This window comes from Sceloporus occidentalis, unplaced genomic scaffold, assembly GCF_023333645.1.
Source record: "Sceloporus occidentalis isolate IW3139 unplaced genomic scaffold, rSceOcc1.0.p SCAF_4, whole genome shotgun sequence".
NCBI lineage: Eukaryota > Metazoa > Chordata > Lepidosauria > Squamata > Phrynosomatidae > Sceloporus > Sceloporus occidentalis.
The window spans coordinates 68,334,060-68,346,646 of NW_028316984.1; the positions used below are offsets into that span (position 1 = coordinate 68,334,060).

The following is a 12,587-nucleotide window of genomic DNA, read 5'->3' on the forward strand; positions in this document are numbered from 1 at the left end:
TTTAAAAGTTCTTTATGCATTCATATTATGGATATATACACTTGAGTGAGTCTGAATTTTTTATATATTGTTGCAGTTAATACATGTATTATGAAATCCATACTGATGAAAATGTATGTGTTACTAAGCGGGTGTTCATTGATAATAACAGGCTTATGTTGATTAAAAAAAGACTGAAGGTATTGTAGCAAATGTAGTGACCAAATGCCTTTAAGACTGGATCTTCTGTGAATGATCCATCTTACCAGTAACATACATTAATCCATATCAGATAGGTCGATGTAATCTACTTTAGAGTATCACAACAGAATATATGGAACAGTTTTATAGCACAATTAATTGATAGTATTAATTTGCACAGCACTTTGCAGATAAAATCACTCAGATCCACTTCGACTTGGATGCTGTAGTTGACACAGTGCCAGTGGATGTATCCTTGGCACCTGTTCGGCCATTGCTGGTTGATACTTTTCAGTTTGTGCAGCCTGAAGATGTGGACAGGATCCTCAGATAGGTGAGAGCTGCACACGTGTGCTAGGCCCTTGCCGTTCCTGGCTTATCAAACAGGCTAAATGGGGATTGACTGAATGGGTGAAGGGAGTAGTCACTGCATTCCTACAGCAAGGCAGTGTTTCAACTTGTCTAAAGGACGCAGTTGTTGGGCCTTTGTTGAAAAATTCATAAAACCATCCATAAATCCCTCTATAATGGATAATTATTGGCCAGTGCTCAACCTAGCATTTTGGGGCAAGGTATTAAAGCATGTGGTGGTCTCCCAACTACAGGGGTTTCTGAATGAAACAAATTATCTAGATCCTTTTCATTCTGGATTTAGGCCTAGCAATGGGACAGAGACAGCTTGGGTCACCTTGGTGGATGACCTAGATAGGGAACTGGTCAGGGAGAGCATGCCCCTGTTAGTTCTGCTGAACTGCTCAGAGGTTTTCAATGCCATTGATCATGGTATCCTTCTGGACCACCTTGCTGGGAAGGGGCTTGGGGGTACAGTTTTATAGTGGGTCCATTCCTTCCTGGAGGAGCAAACTCAGAAGGCAGTGCTGGGGGCTCTTCTTCAACACCCTAGCTGTTGCCCTGTGGCGTCCTTCAGGGTTTTGTTTTATCCCCCATGCTATTTAACATATACATAAAACTGCTGGGAGAGATTGTCCAGAGTTTTGGAGTATGGCACCATCAATATGTGGATGACACCTAACTCTACTACTCCTTGCCACCACAATGTAAGGAGGCTGACCTGGTCCTAAACCAGTGTCTGATATCAGCAATGGATTGGATGAGGGCAAACAAATTGAAGCTTAATCCATAAAAGACAGGAGGTGTTCTTAATCAGGTGGAAGGCAGATCAGAGAATAGATATTCAGCTAGTGTTAGATGGGGTTACATTCCACCTGAAGACACAAGCTCACAGTTTGGGAGAACGCTTGGATTTGGCTGAATCTGGAGGCCCAAATTTTTGCTTTTGCACATTTCAAGCTTGTGTACCAACTGTACCTGTTCCTTAAGCCACCGGATCTGGCCACAGTGTTACATGCCTTAGTTACACCCTGTTTGGAGTACTGTGTAACACACTCAGCTTGGACCTGCCTTTGAAGAGTGTTCAGAAACATCAGCTGATCCAAAGAACTGCAGCCAGACTATTAACTAGGGTGGGGTACAGAGACAACACAATGTCCCTGTTGAAACAGCTCCACTGGCTGCCAGTTTGTTTCCGGACACAATTCAAAATGCTCTTTATAACCTATATGGCTCAGATCTAGGCTATCTGGCAGACAATATCTGCCTGTATGCATTGGCCCAGACTCTGAGATCATCAGGAGAAGCCCTTCCCTCAGTCCCACCACCATCACAAGCACAGTTGGTGGGGACACAGAAGGCCCTCTCAGTGGCTGCCCCTAGAGTCTGGAGGCTAGAATGGCCACCTCCTTGTCATTCTGTCAGCAAGCTAAAACATTTTGATCTAAACAGGATTTTTAAAACAGAAAGTTTTTAAAGAACAGACTAGTGGTGATGTATCATTTTAACTGAGCTGGTTTTAATAGCTTTTATCTTCTTAAATTGCATTTTATTCTTCTATCATATTATTTGTTTTGATATTATAATAGCTTAATTCTATTTTAATGCTCATTTTTTCTTTGTTTTTAACTATATTGCTCTTTTAAATTGTGAGTCGCTTTGAGTCCCAATTTGGGGGAAATGTGGGATATAAATATATTATTATTTTTAGAACAATTTTATAGAACCATTCAACTGGAAATTCCATCTTAGTGAGGCTAGAGTGGCTCGCACTTTGCTCAGCTTCTGCTGGCATGTGTAAACTTTTCTGTTTTGGCAGGCCTTTAGGAATTGCCTGCAGTGCGCTTTTAGGAATTGGCTGCAATGGGCTTGCTGATTTTTATGGTCTGTTTCTCATGGATTTTAAATAGTTTTAATTTTATAGATTGTTTCATTGCATTGTAAAATAACTTCTTTATATTTTTCTCTGTTTTTAATTTTTTAATATTTTGCATGCTACCTTGATTCCCAGTATGGAAGAAAAGGTGGGATGAATGAATAAAATTGTAGTAGTAGCAGTAGTAGTCGTCGTCGTCGTCCTAGTAAGTCATGTGTTATGTTACAAGGACTATTTAAAGTAGCAGGTTCTGACTCATTGCTTCACAGCAACACCTTCATTTTTCACTCAGGACAAGGGGAAGGGAGAGGAAGGCAAAGGCAGAAGCAAACACAGCAGCAACAGTGCATTAATTGCCCAAGTTGCAAGCCAGGCCTGGGTGGTGTGGAAGTGACTCCTGTTGCTGCTGCTTAGTTCAGTTGTCACTCCAGTGCTTTGAATGTGTTGGGGACCACAGCCAGATTCGAGTTTATTTGTAGCATTTTTAGTCCTCTCTTTCTTCCTTGAGGCTGGCAAACTGGTAGAAGAGCTTGGCTTCTCCCACCACTCCAGTTTGCATGCTCCTTGTCTGTCCCCACTACCTAAATGCACATAAAGCAGTAGCTAGAGCCACCACCCTATTGACTGTCCAGCCTCAACACCACTACTTTCCCTCTAACCTCACCAAACTGATGGACTTTCTATTTTCCAGAAAATGAGCAGTTTTTTTTCTATCACAGAAAGCTTACCAGGTGCAGCTCCCCTGGCTGGCAACTGATATTGACATCTTTGCTTGGCTGTGGCATTTAGGTGGAAGCTATTTCTCCAGGCTTGCTATTGCTTCTGCCATCTTCATTTGGATGTGCCTTCAGTGGACATCTCATTGCACTTTGGCAGAATCTCACCAGAGTCTCTTCTTCCTGCATCCTTAGCCATGGCTGAGCTTAGTTTGGGGTGGGACAAGAGAGACAATTTCTCTCTCTCTCTCTCATTTGCACATGTTTTCAAGGTTGATGTCCACTTCTACAAGAAGAGGGAGATAGTTAAGCCCCATAGTGAAGTGCACACGGAGTGAGGGATGTATTATAAGAAAGTTTCGTGGGCTCCACTGGGTAAAGGTCACTTTTATAGGAGATGTGTTTATGCAGTGAATGGAGAATCCTGTTCTTGTTGGCTGTGAGCAACTGCTAATGTGTTTCCTGATAGTGGTGGCACTTCATGAATGGAGCATCTTCCCCCTCCACCATCACCATAGTTCTGGATTTGCCATTTCACAGATTCCCTCGAGTAGCTTGGCTTCCTCTGAGAAGAAATATTATCAAGATGTAGTGTTCCCATGTTTTGTATGCCTGCAAGAGGGGCTCTTGGTAATCTGACTAAGGCTGCATTCATACTACAGAAATAATCTGGTTTGATGCTGCTTTGACTGCCATGGCTCAATGCTATGGGATGCTGGGAATGGTAATTTTTTGCAGCATCAGAACTGCCCTCTCCTGTCAAAGAGTGCTCTCAGAGCTTCACTCTAGTGCCGCAACAAACTACATTGAACCATGGAAGTTAAAGCAGTGTTGTACTGGATTATTTCTGCAGTGTGGATGCAGCCTAAATTAAGAAGAAGTATAAATTATAGTTTTGCTTCTTTTGATGTTCCTAAGTGCTTCCTTAACCAATTTTAGGGTGTATGAACTATACCTCAAAAATAACAATGCCGCTTAGTATCTTATTATATTCATGTTGTATTTTACTAAACATTTACCTAAATGTACATACATGTAACTGAAATAATTGTCCATTCCTTCTCTGTTTACCCCTGACTCTATTTTCTTCATCTTTTTCTGTTGCTTCCCTTTCATTGAACATTGGCTGGAAATTTCTCAAGGTCTTCTTGCGTGGGCATAATGATGCACTATCTAAATAATAGCAACAATAGTGATAACTTTCTTGTGCTTAGATTCTATATTAGACAGGCATATACCATGGCATAGGGATTTTCCATGACAGTTGTATCTCTAAGCACAGACTTCTACAAGGTTTACTTCTCAGCTGGGTGCCAGCATTTGCAGTTCTTTCCTGCAGATATGCCTTACAGTGTAATAGCAGACTCAGAGTTGACTCACACATACATGTTCGCTGCATGATTTTTCTTTGCTTGATGACTCAGTAGTTGATTACTCAGCTCAGTGTGAAAACTGACAACTCAAAAGTATTGAGTAGAGACCAGTACAACTTGTCCATGAATGGAAACAGTTTCTGTTCACGGGTGAAGAGCTGTTACGGCAGAAGGTTTTTCCAGTCACAGAAGGAACGCTTTATGTCTTCACAATTCTCATTTTATCCAGGGAGCAGCACCATTTTTGACATGACACTGAATTATATTTGCCTAAATTCAGTTGTTTGTTGGCACTAGAATATAACCATTGATTTACTGAATAATAAGGTAATACTAATATGTCCTGGAATATTTCCTTATGTAAATGAAGTTTCACTTTGGCTGAAAAATCTCATTATGGCCCTAAGGTGGATATATCCTTCTCCCCTTTGGAAATCAAGGTTGTATTGAATGTAACTAAATAAATGCAGCCTCATGTTTTCTAGATAAATGGGAATATATAAATTATACAAATAAATATATGTCTTCTTTTACATGAACCAATTTTTAAATTACATTCAGCTAATTATTTTTCCCCAGTGCACGGTATGCTAAATATTTCTGCAATTATTTGGTTAAACATAACAGAATGATGCATACACTGTATAATTGTTTCCCTCAGCCCCCGGCCTTCTTCTGATTAAACAGTTTTCCTTTAATCAGTTGTTGTTGTTATCACGTGTATTTGCTTCATCACAGACTGAATGAGACCTCTAAGCTCTTAACAGCATTGTAAAATTCAATCAAGCTTGTAATTTTATACAAGAGACACTTTTCGAGGCTAGCACTTCTTCCTATAAATATACAGTTTGGGCTAGAAATAAGGTATTTGTCCACTGATACAAAGGACCTAATAAGCACATGAGACCCTGAGTTTCTTGGATCATGAGTGGTCCAGGCACAAATAGAATCCCCCTTCTATAAATATAAGTCCCTTTAATCAAGGTTCCCACTGATGAGACCAGGGAGATGGAGTTTTCATGTATTCCTTCTGCACCCACCTACTACGCCAGCTGCTGCTTCAGAGGACACAGGGCCTTTAAGAGGAAGGAGGAAAAGAAAAAAAAAGGTCTGTGACCCCGTTTGCCAGTAGGAGAAGCCAGAAAATGGAGTTATGTTCTCAGGATACATCATTGTATTATTTGTTCAGATATAAACAATTTATTACTCCATTACGTATCTGAATGGTAGTTCTTTGCTAGTTACAATTTTATTGTTGTTAGCTGCCCTTGAGTCACCTTCAACTCATGGCAGCCCTGTGAATGAGACATCTCCAAGTCTCCTTGTCCTCCAATGCTGTCCTCATTTCCAGCAGGCTGATGCCTGTGTCCTCCCTAACTGAGTATGGTGTGCAATTGGTCTACCTCTCCTGCTCTCAGCCTTTCCCAGCATTATTGTCTTTTAAGTCATGAGTTACAATTACTGCTTGCCTTTCCTCTAATGAGCTCTGTTTTCCCCCATTCACAATGATGCCAAAAGGTAGTCGGATGGAGTGAGAAGAACTCTCCCAAAGTTGTGCATTGGGCTCTATGGCGGAGCAGGATTTGAACCTAGATCTTGCACTAGACCACTAACACGTTGGAAAAATGGGGAAAATTGCTGGCTGCTTATAAAGAAGTTTAGTATAATTGTTCATCCTTGCATCAAACATGTGAGATAGGGAGGCAGGGAGATTCAAGGTTACTCCATTAACCACTTTGGATTTTATCCTGAACATTAAAGGGGCTATCTAAGGTACTGTACTCTTTCCCAGTATAAGCTCAGCTTCTTAGTATAGCTCTTTTGAAGTCTGAACTGAAACGTAGAGGAGAGTCACGGCTCCACTAACATAGGCTGCCGCCACACTTGGCACCGCTTTAGTTTCTATGTTTCAGTGCTATGGAATTCTTGGGTTTGTAGTTTGATGGTACACCACATCTCTGACAGAGGAGTGTAAACAGCTCACAAAACTACAAAATCCATAATAATATAGCAGTGAGCCATGGAAGTTAAAGTAAGCAGCCATAGAAGATTTTCATACCAGCACTTACTGTGGGATAAGCGCTGGTAAAACGCTGGTAAAACATCAGGGAAGCACACATGTATGGAAGCCTGACATGCTTCCTAAACATCAGGGAATCGTTCCCTCGCCTCCAGCGTTTCTGAATCGTTTGGGGAGCATCAATTTCCTATTAATGCATTCATAGGAAATTGCTGCTCCCTGAACGATTCAGGGACACTGGAGGCAAGGGAACGATTCCTTGCCATTTCAAAGCACATCAGACTTTCATACACATGTGCTTCCCTGGGGTTTTACTGGGGTTTTACCAGTGTTTATCCCATGGTAAGTGCTGGTGTGAAAATCTTCAGAGAGGATAGGCACTGTAAGGTTCCCTGTAGTGTACAGGTCAAGTGTGTGCATCTGTGATCCTCCAGATTTCCCCCCTTTCTTGCTTACCACTCGCTTCAGTCCCAACTAGAAAGTCAGTTGAGTTGTAATCCAGAAACATTTGGAGGGCCATAGTTGCCCTCCCCAGTACAGGGGATTATTACAAGATGAAATTCCAGAATGAGGTATGGAGGCTATTCTTCATACTTGCTTCTTCTGAGAGGCAACCTGTATCTTCTGAAGAAATATCTGGGATCAAGAATGAAAGCTGGGTGAAATTAGAGTGTTGACCAGAACTTATTTTGAAAGTATCTTTTCCAAGAGAAGTTTTTTTTTCCTCTGTGTATTCCTTTTACTGAGGATTGATACTGTTTTTTTCCTCCATCTATATCAGTATCATGCTTTTGACAGTGGGTTGACCAGCCAATATTCAAAAGGTGTTGTTATTGTTTTTACATGTTTTACTACTCACCCTTCAATTGTTAAAGGCAGGTACTGCCTGTCAGGGGCAGAGGGAGGGAAAAGTTTGACTTGCTTGTTATTGGTATTTTAGTCTGTGACTTAAGTATGTGGATACAGTATAAAACACTTTGACTTGATTTACAAACATTTCAAAATTCTTCATAATGACAAAATTTCCAGGAGAAAATTCATCAGTGGTTGTGAGAATTTTAAAAGATAGTGTCTGGATTGTACAAATTATTTGTGTGTGTGTGTGTGCGTGCGTGCGCGTGTGCACCTGTACAACATACAATAGTCAATATCAGATGCTCAGTACCTTGCTATCAGTGGTAGCTAATAATGCCTATGGAGTTTATCACATGGGAGGAATTTCTCTTAATTTCAAATGAAAAGAAAGTGGGGCCAGAACGCATTCACATGAATTTGCTAGTTCAGCAAATTTACGTGAATTCAAATTGCGTTTGAACTGACTTCCCATTGCCTGAAAATAGCTTGCCATTGCCCGAAATTGCGTGTGGTAGTCTATCACGCAATAACATGAAACCCCATGATTGCATTCAGATTGCCATTGTCTGATAAACTCCTATGTCGTTGGATCAGTGGGCCAATTCTAGCTATTATTCGGAACCTTAAAGGGGCTAGTCAAGATGCTGAAAATGTTTTGTAGCTAAAGGTCAGTCCCTTGATAGTTGACACCCACCTTCTACCCAGGTTGGTTCAGCACCTTGGATTCCTCCTTTAAAGTTGATATACTACCACACTGATATGGACATTACCAGCCACCACTGCTTTCTGTGCCACTGTGTTACAGTCATAAATGTCCACAGTCTGATGTAAAAGCAGAGCCTGTAAAAGATGGGGAGAGAGGGAGGGAGGGAGGGAGGGAGACAACATTCTTGTTTGGTAGCAAGGCCTGAATACCCTAAAGGCACCAGATCCTGTCTGATCTTAGAATCTAAGCGTGGTCAGCTCTGGCTAATGTTTGGATGGGAGACCTCCAGCAAATTCCTGGTGCTGTAGGCTACATTTCAGAGGAAGGAACTGGCAAAACCACCGCTGAGTATTTCTTTGAGAGAAAACCCTCTGAAATTCATGGGGTTGCCATAAGTCAACAGGCAACTTGAAGGCACATAGACTCTCACTCAGCAAGGTAAAAGTCTTCTGGAAGTTGAAAGGGTTAAACTGTAATAATATGCTAACTGACTGGTTTTTTGGGGGGAGGGGGGCTATTGAATCATATTTCAGAGACTCTGCCACACTAGTGAAATTAAAATGTAGCCATACCAATTAGTTAGAATCGAGTCTATCCTCCTGCTGCATAAAAGTCTTTAATATCACTGAGTTTTGCATAAGAGCCAGTGCACTTTCTACCTGTTGGGTCATGTCTCCATAAGCCAACCAAAAAAACTCTCAAAGATTTTCTTACTTCCGCAGTATCTTGGGAGTAGGAGATGACAGTTTTGGAAAATAGCCCTGAAGCAGTGTTGTTGTTATTGTTGTTGTTATATTTATTTCTATCTCACCTTTTTACCCAGTTCAGGACATGAGCATGAGTGTGAGTGAGGGGCTGTGGAAGTTACTTTACTCTACAGTTGTCATTTGGTACCTTGCCTATATAGAGAGAAGCTTGCTTGTAGGAGAACACAGAGAAAGTGGGTGAACAGTGGCAGAGAGACTCACTCAGCCTCTCTTATGGTTCTGAGTGCTCTGTTATAATAGCCATAGTGGCCCAGTAGCCATTATGTAATAGGACTTAAACAAAATCCACAGGGTACAATGCAGGAACTGCAGCATTCTGAATATATTTTGGGGATGGGAGAGAAGGTACACACTTAGGTATAAAATTCATATAGAACAATTTCATTAATTGTGACTGGAATAGTTTTATCAGTTTCATGAATTATTTCACCCTTCTCTCCCCATCCCCCCCCCCGATAAAATACAGTGGTTTGTGTTCTGAGCATGCAACTATATATAGTGCTCTCTCATATCCCCACCTTGCTTTCCAGTTTGCTCTCTGAAATTGCATGAGAAATGGATGGACTCTCATTCTTTCCTGCTATTTTCCTCTCTTATATCAAGTGCAGCAAAATCAGAAGTGTTTGCCTACAGAGCAGAAAAGAATTTAACTAAAAATAGAAAGAGAGCATGTGGCCCTGTTCACATCTTTTGGAAGTATATTTTTAGTCTCTTGTGGGAGATTCAAGACCTGCCACTGTTTTGGAAACAATAGGCAGCTACTGATAAGATTCTGCTCTTATGGGCAGAAATACATCAGGACTAGCTGAAGTCTTTGTTGATTGTGGACAGTTGTGTTCTCTCTTTTCCTCTTGCCCTTGCTGTACCATAAAGAACTTTGTTGACTGTGATCCAAACTGGGACCTGTGCTGAAAAATGCAAAGCATACGTAACACATACAGCAGCTTCATAGCAAATGAAATCATCAGTCCATCAAGCCCAAGACCTGGAGGAGTTTACTTTGGATTATAGTTCCCAGAAGGCCCCCAGCTGGTGTGGCTAGAAGTCTGGCTGGCTGACTGATTCTGGGAGTCATAATCCAAAAAAGTAAAGTTTTGTTTCCTGCCCAATATGATCTTCTCTATTTGGTAGAAGTTCTGTAGCATCTTAAGATGAGACAGAATCCAGAAGTAATGAGTTTATTTTTGCTTTTGGGGAGTAATGAGGGCATAATGAGAAAGAGCAACATTAATTTACTAGTAATATTTCTATATCACTAAAAACTGTCACTTTTTAACACCCGTTAAATAAAGGGCATTTCATAGGTATTTCGACAAGGTTTTTTTCTGGGCTTTCCTTATCAGTACCTCACAAAAGTAATGTAAAACAAATAACGTAACAAGTTATTTTGTTTCATCATTTTAATGATTAACACCAGCAGACTAATTTTACACAATGCAACAAGTAACTGAATTTTAAAAAGGAAGTTTCCATGTTCTGGGCTGATACCTTTCCAACCCTCTTGCATAGCCTCTTTTTAAGTGCTGAGATTGATCATAGGACTTTCTATATGCAGATTGTTTGCTGTATTGCCCCTGACCTACAGCTTCTTTACTTTCGCAGCATGATGGCATGTTTGAAAAGAAGGGGGTTTAATCCTTCCTGTGCTTGGTAATTCTCCCCTGTGCAGGCCTCTGAAGTTATTTTTGCATCTCACATCCATCCCCACTGTAATTTTCCAATGGTTTCAAGACCTACCAGTTCTTCCCTAAAAATATTCTCCATTATTATTATTATTATTATTATTATTATTATTAACTGCCCTCAACTCATGGCAACCAATGGATGAAGCCTCTTCAAGACACCCAGTCCTCAGGTTCCTGCAGACGGAAGGATGTGTTCTCTTTGACTTTCCATTTGGTATATGGTCTTCCTCTCTTCCTGCTGCCCTCTACATTTCCAAGCATTGAAGGTTATTGCAAGGGGGCAAAAACGTCCCCCATGTGTTCTAACGAGCACGAGCGCGGGCGCGCACGGAGCGTGATGGGAACCCGATGGGGCCCAGAACCCTAGTTTACCGCAAGGTGGAACGCCGCCGCTGCCGCCGGGCGTTCCCATCGGGTTCCCGATGTGTTCCAGGAGGCGCCATTTCTGGGAACAGTTTCTGGCAAAGATCTGTGATGTGACATAGAGGCTGACAAGACTGGTCAAACGTACTGACCAATTCCCCTTTCTTTTGGTCCATGTGGGAACCAATGATACTGCAAGACACAGCCTTCAGAACATCAGAAGTGATTATGAAGCTCTTGGTAGGAAGCTGAAAGGAATGGATGCACAAGTTGTCATCTTGTCTCTTCTGCCAGTTGAAGGGCATGGTCCAGGAAGGGAGAGGAAAATAGCGGATGTGAACAACTTGCTCTGCAGATGGTGCCACAGAGAACGATTTGGATTCTTTGATCATGGGCTGCGGTTCCATGAGGAGGGACTTCTTGCAATGGATGGGTTGCATCTCACGCCAGTTGGAAGAAATGTTTTTGCCAACAGTCTCAAGAATTTGGGACTTTAAACTGAGTTTCGTGGGGGAGGGAGACAATATTAAGGAAGGCAAAAGGGCTGGAGAAAATAGTCAAACTGACATAGAGGAAACAAGACAAATAGTGCAAGGACCCAACAGTGGGAGGCAAAAAGACTTGCACAGGCAGCAAGTAAAGGGGACCCATGGTCTGCGATGTCTCTACACTAATGCACAGATTATGGGAAATAAGCAAGATGAACTCTAATTCCTAGTACAACAAAGCAAATATGATATAATAGGCATCACTGAAACCTGGTGGGATGAGTCTCATAAGTGGAATGTAGAAATAGAGGGGTATAACCTTTTAAAGAGATATAGGCCAAACAGGAAAGGAGGATGAATAGCACATATGTTAGAGATATTTACACCAGTGAAGAGATCCAGGACATCAATCCTGGAAGCCAGGTGGAGAGCACCTGGATAAGAATTAAAGGGGAGGGAAGCAACAAGGATGTTATGGTGGGAATCTACTACAGATCCCCCAATCATATGGAGGAATTGGATGATGCTTTTCTAGAATAGATGACCACACACTCAGAAAGGAGAGATGTAGTAGTGATGGGTGACTTCAACTATCCTGATATTTGCTGGCATTCAAACTCAGCAAAATCCTCAAGGTCTAGCAAATTCCTCACTTGCCTCGAAGACAATTTCAAAAGGTGGAAGAGGCAACAAGGGGGGTCAGCTATTTTAGATCTGATCCTAACCAACACGGATGACTTGGTTAATGGGGTGCAAATGGTGGGATCCTTAGGTGGAAGTGAACATGTTCTCCTGGAGTTTATTATACAGTGGAAAGGAGAAGCCAGGCATAGTCAGACACACATTCTAGACTTTAGGAGAGCGGATTTTAGTAAACTTAGAGAAATATTGAGGGTGATCCTGTGGTCAGAAATACTAAAAGAGAAGGGAGTTCAGGACGGATGGGAGTTTCTGAAAAGGGAGATACTGAAGGCACAATTTCAAACAGTTCCAGTGAGGAAGAAAAATGGGAGGTGTCTCAAGAAACCAGGATGGATGACTAAGGAACTTTCAACTGAGCTAAGTTTTAAATGGAACATGTATACGAAATGGAAAATGGGGAAATCACCAAAGAGGAATTCAAACAAATAGCAGGCATGTGTAGGGGTAAAGCCAGAAAAGCTAAAGCACAGAATGAACTCAGGCTTGCTAGAGAGGTTAAAAACAG

At 41.5% G+C, this 12,587-nt stretch overlaps 1 protein-coding gene across 2 annotated transcripts in view; it reads left to right on the forward strand.

Annotated features, from left to right (window-relative positions):
- LOC149313962 (adenylate cyclase type 5-like) overlaps positions 1-12,587 on the forward strand; it is a 321,268-nt gene that overhangs the window by 90,260 nt on the left and 218,421 nt on the right. The gene's annotated exons all lie outside the window — the stretch shown is intronic.